Below are 19,420 nucleotides of genomic sequence, written 5' to 3'. Positions count from 1 at the left end.
CAGAAACTTTATTGTCATTGTCATGAGAACAACGAAATTAAGAATGGTCCCCGATCATTGCATCATCCCTAGCAATATCAAAATATAAATAAAACAATAAAATTCAATAAATAAAATAGATAGAATACTTAAAATACTAATAAGATATAACAGTAAAACATTCACATACATTCCCACACACATGCTTCAGACCGTGCATAGATTAACACAAGAGTGGCGTGATGGACATTTTTTTGTAGTATTCAGATGTGTTATTGCAGTTGGATAACAGCTGTGTTTGAGTCTATTAGTCCTTGCTCTGATTGCCCTGTACCGTCTGCCTGAGGGCAACAGTTCGAACAGGGAGTGGCCAGGATGTGAGGTGTCTTTTATGATGTTTTGGGCCTTTTTAAAACAGTGGGCGTTGTGTAGAACTTCCAGTGTGGGGAGAGGGCAGCCAGTGATCTTTTGGGCGGTGTTAATGATCCCTTGGAGTGCTTTCCTCTGAGCCCCTGTGCAGCTAGTGTACCAGATGCATATGCAGTAAGTTAGAACACTCTCAATGGTGGCTCTGTAGAAGGACACCAGCAGTCTCTGTGTGATGTTATTCCTCCTGAGAATTCTCAGGAAGTACAGTCTCTGTTGGGCCTTTTTCAGCAGCTCGGAGGTGTTCACACTCCAGGAAAGGTTCTCCTCTATATTGACTCCCAGGAAGCGGAAGCTTGCCACCCTTTCTACACAGTCCCCATTTATGAATAGTGGTTGGATCTCTGCCTTTTTCCTTCTGAAGTCTATTATGAGTTCTTTGGTTTTTGAAGTGTTGAGGAGGAGGTTATTGGCCTTACACCATGACGTCAGCTGCTCCACCTCGTCTCTGTACGTAGACTCGTCTCCCTTGGAAATGAGCCCCACCACTGTGGTGTCATCTGCAAATTTCACAAAGATGTTGCTGTGGTGGCGAGGAGTGCAGTCGTGTGTGTAGAGAGAGTAGAGCAGTGGACTGAGCACACAGCCCTGGGGTGAGCCAGTGCTGAGACTCAGGGCTGAGGATGTGTGATGGCCAACTCTGACTCTCTGTCTACGGCCCGAGAGGAAGCTATTGATCCACATGCAGGTGCTGTATGGAAGCCCCAGGTCTTGTAGCTTGGCCACCAGTTTGTGTGGAAGGATGGTGTTAAAAGCTGAGCAGTAATCCACGAAGAGCATCCGCACATAGCTACCATGCTCTTCCAGGTGAGTTAATGCAGCATGGAGTGCTGTGGCTACAGCGTCTTCCGTGGATCGGTTTGCTCTGTAGGCAAACTGGTGTGGATCCAGGCTGCGGGGCAGGGCTGCTGTGATGTGTCTGCGGACCAGCTTCTCAAAGCATTTCATTACCACTGGGGTGAGTGCCACCGGTCTGTAGTCATTCAGGCCGGTGATGTGGGGCTTCTTAGGCAAGGGGACTATGGTGGAGGACTTCAGGCAGAGTGGGACAGTCGCCTGTGCGAGGGATTTGTTGAAAATCCTGGTGAAGATCCCAGCCAGCTGTCCTGCACAATCCCTCAATATTCGACCTGGCACACCATCAGGACCCGCCGCCTTCCTCGGGTTAACAGCCTGCAGCATGCGCCTCACCTCGTGCTCTTCCAGGGTGAGGGTGGTGCTGCTATGGGTGGCGTGTTGCTGCTGTGGCTCCAATACCTCCGGTACCCTGGTCTCAAAGCGGGCAAAGAAGATATTCAGCTCCTCTGCCAGCTCCAGGTCACCGTCCGCAGCTCCGAGATTGATCTTATAGTTGGTTAGGTGCTGGATGCCTTGCCACACCTGCCGGCTGGTATTACTCTTCAAATGGTCCTCGATCCTCCTCCTATAGTCCCCCTTTGCCTCTCTGATGCCTCTCTTCAGGTTGGATCGGGCTGTGGTGTAGTAATCCCTGTTGCCAGACCTGAACGCAATGCTCCTCTCCTTCAGCAGCTGCCTGACCTCCCGGGTCATCCAGGGCTTTTGGTTGGGATAAGCCCGGATCCGTTTGACTGCTGTAACAGTGTCTATGCAGTGTTTTATATAGCAGAGGACACCGTCTGTGAACATTTCCAAGTCCTGATGTTCAAAGATATCCCAGTTAGTCCTGAGGAGGAACAGGATTAGCAGTGCTAGAGCCCTACAAGATGACCTTCAGCTGGGCACTGGTGACCAACAAATCACAAACAGACTTCTTGAGAGTGGCCTGAGGGCCCGACATCCTCCAGTTCATCCATCAGGTTGCACCTCGAGATCCCCCAGAACATCATGCATTGTCTTGTTAGGATCATGCCCCAATGTGTCAGATATGCTACAACCATGTGGTGGCCACACAAATTGCTGTGTACCACTTTGAGTTGAAATGTGTGCAAAATGGACTAGCCTCCATCATCATATTTTCCCTTGTAGTGTTTGGGATGTCTTTGAATTCAGCCGGCTTTAGGTTAATGATTTTCATTTCCATCAAAAAATGTAGCATCTTTTCACTTCAAACCGATTATACAGTCCATATCAGTATAGATATCCAGTATTTTAAGCTATCATGAAAAGCAAAAGCTTTTCACATTTGACTAAATATGGGGATTTAATAATCTTTGAACAATACATAATATTATTAAAAGATTTTTTACACAAGGTTCTTTGCTAAAAATTAATACTAAATGGCAGTGAATACATGGGTTTGATGATATTACTGATATGATATGATTTCAAAATCAATGATCAATTTGTGAACTAGGCCCTCTTAGTGTCAAGTGGTGTTCATTGTTGACAAACTGTAGTTATCACAGAAGGTCACAAACAAAATGGCACTGAGGTTAAGATAGGACAGGGCGTTTTTCTTAATCAGACTCTTAATCAGATTTCAAAGCTGTCTCCCTGTCATGATCCTGGGCCATGTTGGCCCAGTATTCTTAGTTCTCATGTGTCTTTGTATTCAGTTCCCTGTTTAGGCTCTGTTTCCTGAGTTGCCCTGTTGTGTTGTTCCCTGAGTGCTTTCCCTTTGTGACTCTCACCCCCTGTGTGCCCCTCTGTGTATTCATGAGCCCTCGTCCCCTTTCGTGTTTATTCCGTGTCTCCCCTGCCCGTTATGTTGGTGTTCTACTCGTGCTCTCTCTCCTCCTGTCTGAACCTCTGTACTTCCTGTTTCACCTCTCCCGTCAGTGTTGTGTTCACTCCTGCCATGTCTCGTGATTATTATCAGTGTCACCTGTGTTCCCCATGTGCTCCCACTCCGCTCGTTAACCCTTGGTGTATTTATGTCTGCGTCTCCCTCAGTTCTGTGTCGCGTTCTCCCTCATGCTGTGTGTGATTCTCCCCGTGGTTCCTGGTATACTTTATGTTTAGCTTTCCCAGTTTAGTTTAGTACTGTTTTGTGTTTCACTTTTTGCCAGCATTAAAGCTGTGTTTTTGAGTTTACGTTTTGTCTCCGTGAGTTTGCGTTTGGGTCCTCTCCTGCCTGCCACACAGCCGAACCATGACACTCCCAGCATTGAAATCTGCCAGGACCTCCACCTTTCCTACACCATTATACTACCACCTGCAGAAATCATGTTTTTTTTGCAATATTCTATTGTCCAAGTTTGGTGAGTCCATGCAAACTTACAGTGCAAAAACAAGGCCCATTAAGCCATCATTTATCTACAGCTATTTGTGTACAAAAAACGAAACGTTTTGCAACGTCAAAGGCACCTGCGGTAGCACCCAAAAGGCAGAGGAAGATTCTAACCATCGCACAAAAAGTTGGACTTCTGGACATGAAGGTAGAAGTTACCGTATTTTTCAGATTATAAGGTGCATTAAGGGAAACAAAACAGTCAGATAAGTCAAACTTTACTCAACTCATTCTTCTTGATTCCTCTACTTCTGTACTATTGATTCATTAATGTTGATTTCTCTGGCAGCTGCTCTATTCCCATGTTCTCGGCCTGAAAACAGGGTTTGATCTTTGGTTTCATTCTATAACATTGAACTTATTTTTCTACGAAGGTTTGAACTTTGATGGTGTTTAAACAAGAGAGAAAAGTGTGAAAATGTTCATGCCCGTCTAAGAAAAGCGTATCAAGTGTGTAGTGAGCGGTTTTACAGCCTTAAAACATCTATAATAACTGTAAAAATAAAGCTGGCTACTTCCTGGATTTCACCTATCGCAGGTTATGTTTAGAACGTAACTCCTGCAATAAACGAGGGATCACTGTATTTCAATAAAACAAACATTTAGGAATAAATCAGGAATAAAAAAACAGATATTTGATAATAGTTTATAATATATTTAAACATTTTAAAATTGCTATGCTCTTGAGGTGTCGAAGGTTGATAAGTCAGTGAAGGTCACATTTGGCCAATGTCTGAATAAACTCTCATTTGAGGTGCAAATCTAATTAGATTCGCACCTCAGGGGGAAAACGTGACATTTTTTTGTTGTTGTTGTTTTTTTAGACAGTGAAGTCTAACATTAGCTAGCATAATATTAGCATAAAAGCAGCTGTTGTTTAGTGGGCTCTTGGCCGCTGCTTGTAAACATGGGACAGAGGCAATGCAAAAGGCTAGTGAAAAATTGTTTTAATGGTAAAAAAGGCCCCTTAAATATCAGATAAATAATATCAGATTAACTTCACAGACCCTTTCATTCTATATAAGTGGAAAAAGTCTAGTTTATTTGAAGAAAAGTTGGTACTCGCATTGGCCTCATTGAAAGAATTCAGGCATTTTCCATTGGAGAAGATACTTAAAGTGGTTGCAATTTAAAATGGTTATCAATCTAGGAGATAATGCTTGTAACAATGTTGAACAAAGCAGTGCTAATTAGACAGTCTCTCTTTATGTTTCTCCTGCCTCTTGTATGCACAGACAAATTTGCATACTTCTGCCAAAGTGTTAGAGAGCTTCACCCTATGACTTGCCTACAATGAAAGTATGTAGCAGTGAACAGAAGTGACATATAGATATAGAAAACAACTTACACTCTCTGTATTGCTCTGTCTCAATCCAGGAACACCAATTCCCTACCACATCTCTTCAAATGGCCACTTTACCTCGATGAATTGGGTTCAAGTGCAATCTTGGCTATTGTCAGATGTAGTTTAGAGGCTATTTCTTAATGGTGCACCCATTGCTCTACGTCCCGTTTTCTCTATCTATTCAGTATGAGATAGAGCTATGTCCTCCTTCTGGGAAGAGAAATGTTTTCCTCAGGTACTTGAGAGCAGCTAAAGGAGTGTTGCTGCTGTTAAAACAAGGCTGGTTGTGAGAAGGAAGATAAAGTAAATCAAAGGTAAAGGCAACGATTTAGAGGATGACACCTACACATCTCTAATGGCTACTATCATCAATACTTTGGTTAAAAAAACAAATCTGGTAAAAAGAAACAATTAAAGAGATTTTAAAACCTGGATAGCATTTTGTAAGCAATAAAATTGTCTAGGTGACTTCTTCAGTCTCAGCTGACTGGTGGTTTCTGCAACCTTATAAACAGTACATTTGCACAATCACTGAAACTAGCCCACTGAATGAACAGTGGGCTGTAAGGTTAGTTCCTTGATCATTAATATGCAAATTGTCATGACCATTGATCAACAACCACTGATCAAAGCCCATTGATCCAAAGATCATTGATCAAAGACCACTGATCAATGAGTACCATTCACAGAGAGTTGGGGAATGGTTGCAATCACAGCATTGTAAAATGGTGAAAGATGTACCCTTAGGCCCCCACCTCGATTCAGAGATGGTCTTTCCCTTTTCACGTAAATGGCCTCCTTGACTCCGCGCTCAAACCAGCGTTCCTCCCTGTTCAGGATGTGTACATCCTCATCATTGAAACAGTGTCTGCTGGCCTGTAGGTGTAAATAGACTGCAGAGTCCTGACCTGACAAGTTAGCTCTTCTGTGTTGTGCCATCCACTTCGCCAGAGGTTGTTTCGTTTCCCTGATGTATAAATCATGGCAATCCTCCTGGCACTTAACAGAGTAACACTACATTCCTTTGTTTGTTTTGGGATTTAAATAGTAATAAAAATGGAAAATTCAGCCATTAAATTATAGTATTTAAGGATACACAATATTTCTCTAATGGTACAGTGTATAAAATGTGAATGTAAAAGATGTCAGTAGTTTGCTGATTGCGGTCAACTGAATTCTGTGTTCTTACCCCTCCCAGTTCAAGTGTATGACCTTATCTACAGTGGTGGCAGTAGGACAAACAACTCTGGCTGCTGTTCATCTGTAGTGAATGTAGGCTGTCCGTCCATTGTTTATCTCAGCTGTCAGTATGCCAGTTGTCTATAACTATTTACTCTGGAGAAGGGTGTAAACCTTTGTGAAAGGAGTCTGATACGAGCTGATTAGTCAGTAAGGTTCTCTTTTGTCCGATAACAGTGACTGAGATGAAATGTTTTCTGTCAGTAAACACTGCTGTTTTTGATCCTGTTAGACAACATTAGTGAAACTGTCTTTGAAGTGGCTCTAACTTTGTTGGACTCAGACACTTGGCAAATCTGATTATGTGTGAACATAATCAAATTATTTATCAGATATAAAATGTGAATTTTAGGAAACTAAAGCCTAACATTACCTGGCGTAGCTAATAACCAGCTGCTGTTGTTTTTTTAACCATCTCATTGTGAGGTTTCCTGAGACAGCAGGGTGGCATGACTCTAATCTGCTGACAAGTAATTGCAACAATACTCGGAATAAACAGGCATGTTTTCACATGGAGGACTTCTGGAGATGAGGCTTGAGTAGGAAGATGATGAGGTGGAAGTGTGCAAGAAGAAAGAAAAAATAAGCGCATGATGAAAATATAAATGTACAAATGTTAAATGTCCATTTGAAAGATCTATTTGTGATCTTTAAATTAAAAAATAATATAAGGTGTTCTATGTATGTGACTGGTCTCTAGGCATATACATAAAATTTAATTAGGCAGAGCAGCAATATCCAGCTCAACCACTAAAGATGATGGGGCAACATGGTGGTTTCCACAAACTGGCACCTGCTCCTGTGTATTTTTAATAGATGAATTCTAAGTTTATGACATTGCATCACTTTGTTAGAAGATATATTTACACACTAATCATTGTTTATTTATACCTACATTCTTTTTTTCATATTAAATAACCTAAAATTTGTGCATGGAAGTTTGTGTAGATGAAAATAATTTTACTTTTTATTTTTATTTTATTTTGTATTAGAAATCTGTCATTCTGTCAAACAAAAGGTTAGTGAAATACTAGACACCCTCAATATCCATGTAGCCACACCTGGAGCCTTTAACTAAGTCCCTCCACTGCACAGAGATCTAATTTGTCCTCAGTATCAGCTCTGGATAATGAGCATGAAGCTGTCAACAGGCTCTGGTAGTAGTGACCTCTCTATATGACCCACTGCGGATGACTGTGTGACTGGTCTACTCTTTTTACTGATTGGCAACTAGAGAGTGTGAGTGGATAGAAACAGTAGTGTGAAAAAAGAAGAAAGAGAGGTTGTAAATGTGTACTGGACAGGGGATGCAAGGTGGAGACAATAAAAAGGATGAATCGCTGGGGGAGGCATCATAGGGTGTGCAAAATCAGCAAGTGGTCTGTTGATGTCCACAAAAGCTTGTTATAGCTGGATAACCAGTCCTTAGAAAACCAAATGGATGGTGCAAATAAAATGGAACAGATAAAAAGGTAGATTTAATTTGCTATATATGGAAAATAAGTTGAGGTTGTTCGGGCATCTGATAAGGATGCCTCCTGGGTGAGGTGTTCCGGGCATGTCCAACCGGGAGGAGGCCCCGGAGCAAACCCAGGACACGCTGGAGAGATTATATCTCTCGGCTGGCCTGGGAACATCTTGGTGTTCCCCCGGATAGGCTAGAGGAGGTGGCTGGGGAGAGGGAGGTCTGGCCTTCTCTGCTTTGGCTGCTGCTCCTGTGGCCCGGCCCCGGATAAAGCGGAAGAAGATGGATGGATGGAAAATAAGTTAAGAAATATTAAATATCGTATCAGCTACATGGAGGATAAAAGTTCAAACTTCAAAACCTGTTTCAGGAGTGTGAAGACCTTCTTTTCAGGTGATATCTTGTGAACGATAAGAAGGACTGGATTTTTAGCAGTGCTCACAGTAAATATGGAACATTCTGGGGTAACAAAAAAACCTGCTTTGCAGTCAAAGCTATAACAAGGATTTTGAAATTAGTGAGGTCTTGATGTAGCAACTGTGCTCCAATGATGTGTACAAAAGGCAATCATATCTTTATATTTTACTTCCTGTGTCTTGTTTTTTTAAAAATTGTTTTTGTTTGCTTGTTTGCTTTTTAACCCTTTACAGCCGATCGGAGCGGGCACGCTCCATTTTGCGTAACTATTTTTAAATCCCGGTAGCTCTGCAACCACATATGCTAGCGCAATAATTTTTTTTGCATATGAAACCGGAGGAGTTGTACTTACATCTGATGCCATCAGCTTGTCCTCGGTCACAGTTTCCTTCCACATATAGCTTTGCAAAAACTGCATAAAAATCACTTGCAGCAACAAAAACATGATATTCCAGAAACACACTTCGCCGATCCGATCAGCTGTTTGTAACACTTCCTACGTCCATCAGCGCGAACTATCACATGACCGCATGACCTGCCCGAAACCGGAAGTGACGTCATTTTGCGGAAATGTAGTTTTTTTTACGATCGGGGCCTTATGAGCCTATACTTGTGTTTTAAAAAGTTATGTTTGAGTTTATGACTTTCTGTGCCGTTTCTGGGATGCTTAGGACTCATATTGCACTGCTGGAAATAGTTTATTTTGATGCATATGCTGTTATTTTGCAAATTTGCACTATAATATTTATTTTCGTTTTTCCTGCAGTGTATAAAAATTGGTGTATTTCAAAAATAAAACTATGAAGACACTCAAAATAAATTTCCTGTGGTGGGAAACTATTTTGTGCAACTTTTTTGTATTTACAGTTTTGAGGGATGAGCCTCTTAAGCAATAGTTCTCCTGGTTTTCTGAAGCTTTTCCAAAGCTTTTCTTTCAGCTGCTTTTATACATAGTCTTTTCAAAATAAAAGCCGTCTAGCGCATGACACATTATTTCATGAAATTCTTACTGTCTAATATTGAAGAAAAAAAAAAACAGAACAACAAAGGTCCAAGCTTTCCCCAGGCTCATAGCTGGTTACCATGCTGACCGTGTCTGCAGGGTCCCTAAAGGCACACAAAGATCAACTAGGAGGAAGTGTTTAATTTGCCTTAAATCAATGATACCATATTGCTCATTCACTTCCCGGTTTCTCCACTTGAAGAATGAGGTATTTTCAGTCAGATCTGGATCTTCTTTAGCCCGCCAGATTACTAGTACAGGGTTTGTGTAATGTCTGACTGACCAATCTAAGAACAGTGTCTGTAATCATCTGGAGAAACAGAGCAGTGGCTGGCACTGTTGCCTCATAGCAAGCAGGATTTTGGTTCAAACTTTCTGGTTGGCAAGGGAACTGTTATGTGGCGTTTGCATCACATAGAAATGACCACACATACTTGCTGGGTTACTTTATGACAGTAAATTCACAAGGTGGGTTTAAATATTGCAAACTACTGTGTTATATTTAAGAAAATATTGTGCAAAAATGCCCCTCACAGAAATAACGCTGCACGTTGAGTGTGACAGTTCTTTGTCAGTATTGCCATACTTTACTGCCTAAGGACACCTTTATGCCTAAATGCAACATGTCAGTGACTTTGACAAAATGGCATTAATTGACATCCCAAGAATGAGAACAGGCAGAGACATTTACTGAAGAGGCTGAACATCTTTCAGAAATGTCACTCTGGCCTGGTTATAATAATAAAAAGAAGCTGTTGTTTTTAAATACAGTGTGGTGTTGCAGCTACAACAAATTTCTGGGGGGAAAAAAAGGTTAAAGGGTTAATGCATCAAATTATTTTCACTTAAAATGTACATCAACAATATTAAAATTGCTGCATACACCACATATTATGTGCAGACCCGGTGTTCCAGTATGTCCTCTTGGTGCCCAGCATTGCTCAAAGAACTGCTTTGAAGCATCTCTCCAAACACCACATGTAATCAGAGCTAGCAAATTCACATCAGGGATGACCACATAGCCTGATATCATCTAAATGCAGATTACATTCATTATCAACCCACACACTTTCGCTGAACCTAGTCATCTTTTTTCTTATAATCATCTCTCTCTCTTTGCCATCTTGTATCAAATCTCTGTTCAATCTTCTGGTCTTTTATTTTTATGCCCTCATCCCCCTTTTACCATCCACCCCAGCTTAATAATCACTTCAACAATAACTGATAATAAGAGAATAAAAACTACTTAACTAAAACAGAAAGCGTGAATAATTTATAGATGTTCCTCTGGTCTCTTAGATGTGGCATCTGTTTGTTGTTGTGGGACATTGTAGCATTTTGTGATTTTTGTTTACTGTCTGGCTCATAGGAGGGGATGACACTTCACAGATCAGAGGGAGATGTAATCTCACCAGTCGACAAAGGCTTGTACGTGTGCATTTGGAGTGTATATGTTTCTCTGACTGAACAGCATCTGGTCAGCATGTAATGTGTCACTAAGCACTAGTTATTATCACACACAGGGGAATATATATCCCCCACTGCTGGTTCATCTGCTATACATCTTGAAAGGGAAATATGAGAAAGGTCAGTTCTGCATTAGCCTTTTTAAAAATAATTGATCTCTGTGAAGTGATTTCCTTGTACTGCAGACATTTTACAGAGTCTGTAGTTTCCAGTACACATAAAAAAATAAGCAAAAATGTCAAATTTCTTTGGAGAATTCTTGGATATTGTGTATAATCATGGATAGATCATATAGCTCATTTGTATCATAAACAGCAGTTACTTGAGTGCTCAGATGTTCATCTAGCATCCCTAGTAGCATCCCTAGTGTTTTGCCACCACATCATAACCTTAGTGCCAGGTGTAAATCTATTATAATGTGACTAGTTTTTGTATTTTGTTATCAAGCATGAATTATGAGCCAGCAACACATTTAGTCTGCTCAGAGCAAGAGACAGACAGATGGGTCTGACCAGAGATTTAAATGTTGTTCCTGGAGGCATTGGTGCATTGCTAAGCATGAATACAATTATAAAGACAAGCATGCACAGGCACGCAATGCATAAATGCACACACACACACACACTGGCTAACTTTGTGCATTCACACACAAAAATGATGAAAGTCGTTATGATTGGCTTTGCCCTTGTAAATCCAAATGACACTGGCCTGCCTCCATTTTTGAGCTTTTCTAATAATGTTGGTCTTACCTGAACCTTATTGAGAGCATTCGGGTCTTTCCAGCAAATAAAAGACAACCTCCAGCTTATCCGTGCTGTTGTTTTCATTCCCCTCTGCTATAGCCTTGATTATTATAGCCCACTACTATAGACAGTCACTGGAGGGTCACCACAAAATGAGCTGCACAAAGAATTAAATGGGTATAGGAGGGGCGTAGAAGGCCTTTTGGAAGTTGGAGTTGTTCTGGCTGAATTGTAAGTTTTTTTAGGATTATAATTTGCTGTGTGTAGTTTTGCCTTAAATGTCCTGTTCCTGCCCTCAATGCACATGTATCTAGAAGGAAATGCTGATTTTTTTATTTTCTGTGTGGTTAATCACAGAGAAAATTAATATATTTAATAAATCAAATTCATATATGTGTTGTTCAGAAATCCTAATCTAGAGTTCTTACTAACATGTACACAGTGTACTAACATCCTTTTTTCCCCCTCTCTATCTGTTTAGCTTTCCCCTCACCCGTAATCTCGCAGCAGAAGGCTGTCCTTGCTGTCACTATATAGCCCTTCTGTCCCACTGTTGCTAGAAACTTGTACATAGAAGATCGACTGACTGTTGGAGTTTTAACAATCACCTTCAACTCAGTGTAACATGAATTGGGGCTATATAAGTGAAAATGATTTAGAAATTGAATACACATCCTGTAGAATTAAGGAGATGGACTAGGGCTCGGTATTCGACTCTTTGGGCAGTTGGCACAGTGTAAATATAACTTTGTTATGTTGCACAACAGCAGGTATTAAAAAATATGAGACATACAGAATAATATATATTTTATATATACGGGCCAGTTGAATCTATCCAAAGTGCATCTATTCAAGGGTCTTAAGGTGTAGTTCGTTGTTTTTTATTTCATATACTCTGTTCTCTGCTTCTACAGATCAGTTACTGGGAAAGTGAAAGATCTGGAAGAGACAAGGGGAATAGAAGAGGTTCTAGACATGCCTGAAATTCTTTAGAGAGCAGAGGGGATTGCCAGGTGGGTTGGGAGAGTATGAAAAGACAGACAGGGCTGTGAATAAAAATAGAGCTCTAAGCTAACTCATTTTCTATCATGGTGACCTGGCATTTACGAGACAACCTTGACAGAAATTTAATTCACCTGTTTTCTGCCCCCCTTTTTTATTTTTGACCTTAAGGGTCTTTTTCAAAATTACACGGTGGCACTACTCCACTTGGATTGAAAATCTAAAAGTTCATTTAGACAACAAAACAATTACAACTTTTTTTTAAACACCAGTAACTTAATTAAATATTAAATTACAGTAAATAAACCACAGAAGTGAAATACACACATGCCTCATATATAAACAGCAACAGTACAATGGTTATATTCACAGCAACTGTCTAGAAATGTTTACTTTATTACTAATGAGAGTCATTCTTTGTCCTAGACCTAGACAAAAGTTTATGTTTTCCTTGACATGTAAAAACAGAAACAGTTTTGAGACTTTTCACTAAAAATGCATAGAAAAAGCTGTTTACCAAAATACCCTTGTATGTGTAGATATAGATTCAGCCTGGAGGTGGATGGGCTAAAGGAGCAGATAAAGATATCAAAGGTCCAGCCCTCAACCAAAAACAGATATGTGAAGAAAAGTGGAAGAGTGGAATAACACAGCCTGGTTGATGGATTTAAAGTCCCATTGTAGGCAGTGATGTTAGAATCTGAATTTGAATTAAAAGCACATAAGAAAAACAATACAGCAAAGGGCTGTAGGTTAGATTCAAACCCAGATCAGAAGTGCTAAACAGGAACTAACAATGGAATAAATAACCAAGATGCCAAGACTACAAAGTGGTAACATGGTAAATACTCACCATCTCTACTCCTATGTATATATTATATAAACTGTAACCACACACAGGACCCAAATGTAGGAATAAAGCAATAAATAAATAAATGCTATTAGTTTGTAAGCCAAGTCCCACGTAAAGTCCAGAAAGAAAAAGCATAAATCCAAACTTATTCGGGGAAATACAGAAAACAATCGGGACAGTTACAAGGGGGGAATCAAACACTTAATAAGCAAGACACAAGCATCAACCAGCTACCATAGTAAAACAGGAAATAATCCAAACAATAACAACTAAGCACTGAGATTAGAAGCGTGTGCTGAACACAACACAAAGAAACACCATGGATGCTAGAATAGTAAGGAAGAAATAAAAATACAACATAAACAAACTAAAAGACATCAGAATGAGCCTAAAGGTGGACCAAAGGCGCAGACTCACAAAAAAACAGAAGACAGTGAAAAGAAAGAAAAACAAAAGTAAGTGTGGCACAACTGGTGCAGACTTAGCAGCATGATCTGAAAGAGAAAGAAAACCAGAGTTAGAATGAAAAGGAGAAACTGTAACTAAATAAAATACAGAACAACAAAGCGCACTTACTTGTCACACAGGTGTACAAGAGGAAAGGGGCAGGTTACCAAGATGCTCTCATGCAGGGGAGTAGAGATGGCTGCAGTGGAAGTCGGAAGTAGGTGAGGGGGGAAGCCACTAGAAAGCTTGAGGTCTGTGGTGTGCAGTTCTTCTGAAAGTCTGAATACGGTCCTGAGTCAACAAGATGACTGGGAAACCACAGGGAAAACAAGGTTACTACTTGAAGCATGGAAATAACAGCATAAACTAGTGAGACATATGTGTTACTGTGAGGACTGTAGTATCAATCTGCGAAGAACTGCTGCTCCCGCTACTTCTTAAATATGCCACCCTGATAGAGATGAGACGCAGCTGAGAGACACTAACCTCAGCTGCTGCGGCTCGGCCCCAAGCGCACCTGATCATGCGGTTTCCCTTAAAAAAAGAAAACCAACCCAAGCCTGCCCGGATTCTCATAAAAATGTAAGCTGGAAAATGAAAAAAGGTAATTCTGAACAGAAACTCACATTCATATATTTACTTGGAAAACACAAAAAAATCTATAAAAATATCATAAAATATCTAAATATCTATAAAGAAATATCTATTTCTAAAATACTTTTACATATGTTTTAATTGCATTTGATCTAACACATGCAGAAATAGCGTGACGTTTACATAAGACTTTAGTACACACTGAACTGCAAGCTTAACAGTAGCCTACATCTTATTTAAGTATTTATTTTCGCCTCTGTCAGTGCACCCCAGGGCAGCTGTGGCTACAATGTAGCTTGCCATCGCCAGTGTGTGAATGTGTGTGTGAAAGGGTGAATGACTGAATGTAGTGTGAAGCGCTTTGGGGTCCTTAGGGACTAGAAAAGCGCTATACAAATGCAGGCCATTTACCATTTAATGTACATTGTGAATAGTGCTTTGTGTGTGTCTGTGTGTAAGCTTACTGCTGTAAACAACCTTTTCAAAATATGATCTATATTTATAAGGCAAACGATATATAAAGTGGAGTAAAATTTAAATGGTAAATGGCCTGTATTTGTATAGCGCTTTACTAGTCCCTAAGGACCCCAAAGCGCTTTACACAACCAGTCATCCACCCATTCACACACACATTCACACATATAGTTAAAATACAGTTAAAAAAACACACACACAAAAGCTCCAGATATTAAACAAAACTGGTGTGGCGCTTGTCCCCATTTTAAGTCTCTAGATACATCTTATATTGTGTCTGCAGCTGGTTATTGCTGTATAATTTTGTGGGGGATTGTGGGGGATGTTACTTTATGATGACAATTAACAGTCTTATAATGGCTGTTTCTAGCACGATGCTGCACCATGCCCCTAAGCAACAGTAGTTTAAGATAGGTTTCATGAACACCACAGTGAGCTGACTCGACTCCAGTTGTTTCACCAATGACCAGATATAAATGTGATTAACTTGCAGCTGTCACCTCAACAGAAATAATGTGATAAAGTCGTGTCAGAACGGGACAGAATCTCAAAAGAATGCTTTAATATCTTGAGGGATCTATTACACCAACAACTGAAGCTGTTATGGGAGTAAAGGGAGACAGTGTTTTTAATAAATTTCTCACCAACTGTAGATAATCATTTTGTGTTACAATCCCAGCTCTCCAGGCAGTGACATAAACAACATGCAGAAATGGTTGAAAGCAAAATTGTTAGTTTTTTTTTTTTAATGAATGAAAAGAGTCTTCACAAACAATGTGACAATTAAAAAAACAAAAAGAACACTAGTTGTAGTTGTGTTGCTTTAGTTCCTCTATATTTGCATCTCTTTCTCTCTTCATTGCTAGACGGGAGTAGGGTTGCCAACTCCCTGAAAAATAAATAAGGGACACCTCGTGGCCAGGGCCGGGCGACCCAGTTGTCTTCACCCTTCCCAGTGTGGTGAATTTTCTAGCTCTTTTTTTGTGTGTGAAATTATTTTTTTAACCATTTGACTTGAAGTTGATTTAAGTAGATGCATATTCTATTCTTTGTGATATGAACACATGTGAAATAAATGATCATTTAGCCATTTATTTTTAGCTCAAAATGACAACATTAACACAGTAAAACAGGTCTCTTTCTTAAACAGAAGCCTGTCATGCTTAACTTTTGAGAATATAAGTAAATCTTTCTTTAAAAGAACTCTGTCCTGCTTAACTTAAAATAATAGAAAACAATAGAACGAAAAATATTCTTGTAACAGTGCACATTTAGTGCATTTAGTACAATTGGCTTCAGTTGAGGTATTATTTCAGCTTTTCTAATGCTAATCAGCTGCTCCCATTTGAAAACCCGCTTGTTCCCATGATTACGCATCATAACTCATCATCATTATTCATCTATGTATTACTTTTATGTATTAGTCATCAATTTGTTGTAATCATCTATCCTTGCAGTTTTTTATTACACAAAATAAGTTATATTATCACACTTCTGGCCACATAGCGCTGATATTCACTGCACATGCCCATATTAACTTTTTCCAGCCAGGTGTTTTCCTTTTCCCATTCTTCCCTTTCTCTGAGCGGAACAAACATTGCTGCTCTAATGCTGGGCTTACACTGTTCGGTTTTAGGCCCATTTTGAGCCGATCTTTGAGTGATCGGACCGATTTTGGCCTTCATCGTGCGTTGTGTAGGGGTAACGAGTAAAATCTTTTTTACGCACACACAAATCTTTTTTACACATACAAATCTTTTTTACAAGTACAAAATATTTATGACCACATTTTGAGCCCATAGTCAATGAGTGAGTGACACTGCACATACTTGAAACCTGTTTTTTTGTTTTGTTTTGTGTGTTTAATGGAAACTTTTACAGTGCATTGGGCTCTGTTGGTTTTTAGTTTTTTTTTCCACTTTTGAACAAGTGTTCCACTAATTTGGGTTATACTCAAGGGTATATGGTATGCTAGCGAATAACAACTGTTGTTTTATAATTAATACCATGAACTAGGGGTGGGCGGTATAAACGGTATACGGTAGAAACGATATAAATTTGGCCAACAGTAGAGATTTTGACTATACCATGATAGCGCATGTTGTTGGTGTCAACGAGCTGAGCCTGTTTTGGTCGAAAGCATTGCAGCGGCTGCAAACAACATCATCTAAAAAATTATGCCGGGCGACAGTAATAGGAAAGAGACGAAGCACTTTTGGAATATGAGGAAAGCCAAAAACTGCACGTCCTCCACTTCCCTACCATTGATTCATTAATGCTGAATTCTCTCGCAGCTGCTCTATTCCCATGTTGTTGCAGTATATTAATGACTAACCTTGTATTGTGGGTGGATTATCTCAGTTGTTCTCCTGACTGAAGTTTAGTCCGTTTATAGCATTCTGCTATGCAATTGCATTTGTCCTTAACCACCAGAAACCCTCACGTTAACTTTTATCGAGTGGAAAAAAATTAGCGTTCATCCTTTAGCTTCACTGTACTAATGTTAAGCCAATGTAGCTGTTTTGCTAGCGATCACGTAGCACATCATTATATACCAGCTAGCCCAACTTCAGTAACCCTACAAACATCACTGCTGTTTAGTTTTCTGTCTTCATTTATGTTGGAAGTGATAGCAGAGCTGTACGTTTTAATTCTTTCATTAATCTCTCAGTCAGAACATGCTATATCATGTTTAGGTGAAAACTAGCGAGCTAACTTCCAACTCTGTTGAATTTAATAAATTCTGTTTTCATGGATGCCTGGATATTAAACTTAATTGTTACACCTGGTAAAGCAGCAAGGCTGATCATTTTATTAAAGATGAAAGAATTTAGACAGTTTTTAACTCTCAGTGATGCCGCAGTGATCGTTTGACTTTGGGTCCTGAAGCAGACGGAGTTTTAGACCCCGATTACTCCGCGAGGCTCCTGACTATGGTAGCCATAATGCTCTGGCAAGCCATCAAGTGGTGCGCCTTCATAGCTTACCAAAGTCATACTAAAACATTTTTGACAGATTTCTGCGCGTCGTGTACCACATAAAATCTGTTTGAGGTCAGTAAGCACAACCAGAATTCATACATAAGGCACACTGTCGATTTTTGAGAAAATTAAAGGATTTTAAGTGTGCCTTATAGTGTGCAAAATACGTTATACAGAAGAAAAGAATATATCGTGATATATATCGTTACCGCACATGCTTCAAATTATACCGTGATATGGATTTTAGGCCATATCGCCCAGTCCTACCATGAACGGGGTTTAAACATGGTGACCACAAAGAAAAGAAAATTGTTGAAAAAATTGTCACTTAAAAATGATACAGAAGACAAACATGAACATTGGGACTACTTTTGGAGCTATTTGAAGCAAACAGGAAATCATGACCATATTATTGTGATTTGAAGGACCAATAACAGTGACCACCGGTCCAAATGTTACTTAACCGTCAATTTCTTTGCCCATTTCTGTGTTTCTTCTCTTGGAACCCACTCTTAGTTAGTTTCTCTTTTCTTTCTTTTAGACTTGTAAGGGCAGGGGTGCACACCAGCAGTTTTCTTGTGGGTGTTTTTGTTTGTTTGTTTTGTTTTAGTTTAAGTTTAAGTATATGTTGCAAAATCAATAAAAAAACTTAAATGTCAAAAAAAAAGAAAGTAGTTGCTTTTTAAAGGGTCAAACAAGTGACTGATATAGCACAAACCACAATTTCCACACTGTCTACAGTAGCCTGCATGAATCAAAGGGATTATATCATCTAAACAGAGTATATGCAAACTCACATCAGTAAATGCAATATTAACTTTCACAGAGTCATATATATACTTAATAAAGCTTGTGATTTTAAACTGTTGAAACTACAAACATTCAGACCAAGTTTATTATTATTTTTTAATAATTATTTGTGAATGTGTTTGTGGAGGTGGGAAGCTGTTTTTAGAGAGACTTCAGCAGTACAGGCAATGCATCTAAGACACTCAGGCCTGCCCTCTGACAGTCAGCTCTCATTATCTGAGCGTCACTATCCCTGCACTCACCGCTGTTGCCTCCTGCCACCACTGAAACAAAAGAGGTCATCAACCACAGGAGAATAAAGTGGAGAAGGAGGAGGTAGGAACAAAATTTAAAATGAGTAATGAATATGTTAAATAGTGCACAATGATCATGTGAGTGTAAAAGATCACAGTGGTGTGCTAATGGAAAGGGATTATAAAAATGAAAAATTCTAAATATTTAGCTACCTAAAAAGAGTAAATGATGTGCTATGATAAAAACAAGTAAATGAAAGAACTATAACTTCACTGTAGATCAGCATCAAATGAACAAAGCTTACAAATGCAAATACACACTTCAGAGTCAATAGAAAAAATAGATGCCTTGAATGGCAAATACTTCTGAATTTTGTACAACCCAACTCAGCTGAATGAATCATGAAATGAACAGACTACAAGATGAATGTGAAACTCCCAAGGTGAGAATATATTGGCAAATTCTAGATGGTAAAACCTTTTCTTTCAGCTATTATTGGACATGACAGATGGAATGAAATTGCTGTGGATTAGAGTGTAATAAGAGACAATAAAAAGTCAAAATACTCTAATGTTGAGAACAATAATTTGTATTAACTGTTTGAAAGGAACATTGAAAAGGAGAAGTTGATTATAAAAAGGTATCATGGTTGAGAAACATTTACAAGTTGTGTCTAGTTTTCAAGTATCTAGTTAATTAGGGGTAGCTAAATGGTAAATAAATAATGAATTAAAATTTTCATAAAGTAAAT

The 19,420-nt window shown here is 39.4% G+C and overlaps 1 long non-coding RNA gene across 2 annotated transcripts; it reads right to left on the bottom strand.

Moving 5' to 3' along the window:
• Window positions 1–12,591: 12,591 nt before the first annotated feature.
• Window positions 12,592–17,147, bottom strand: LOC309709579. 2 transcript variants are annotated; one of them, XR_014277545.1, is made up of 3 exons: window positions 16,980–17,147; window positions 13,706–13,884; window positions 12,592–13,623 (listed from the first exon to the last, which is right to left on the bottom strand). It is a non-coding gene; the product is annotated as an uncharacterized lncRNA (long non-coding RNA). The 2 variants fall into 2 exon arrangements; XR_014277546.1 differs by lacking the exon at window positions 16,980–17,147 and adding an exon at window positions 14,063–14,507.
• Window positions 17,148–19,420: the final 2,273 nt, after the last annotated feature.

This window comes from Aulonocara stuartgranti (assembly GCF_965226115.1).
Source record: "Aulonocara stuartgranti genome assembly, chromosome: 1".
NCBI lineage: Eukaryota > Metazoa > Chordata > Actinopteri > Cichliformes > Cichlidae > Aulonocara > Aulonocara stuartgranti.
The sequence above is the reverse complement of the archived record's forward strand: the minus strand, read 5'-3'. Positions and strand labels throughout refer to the sequence as shown.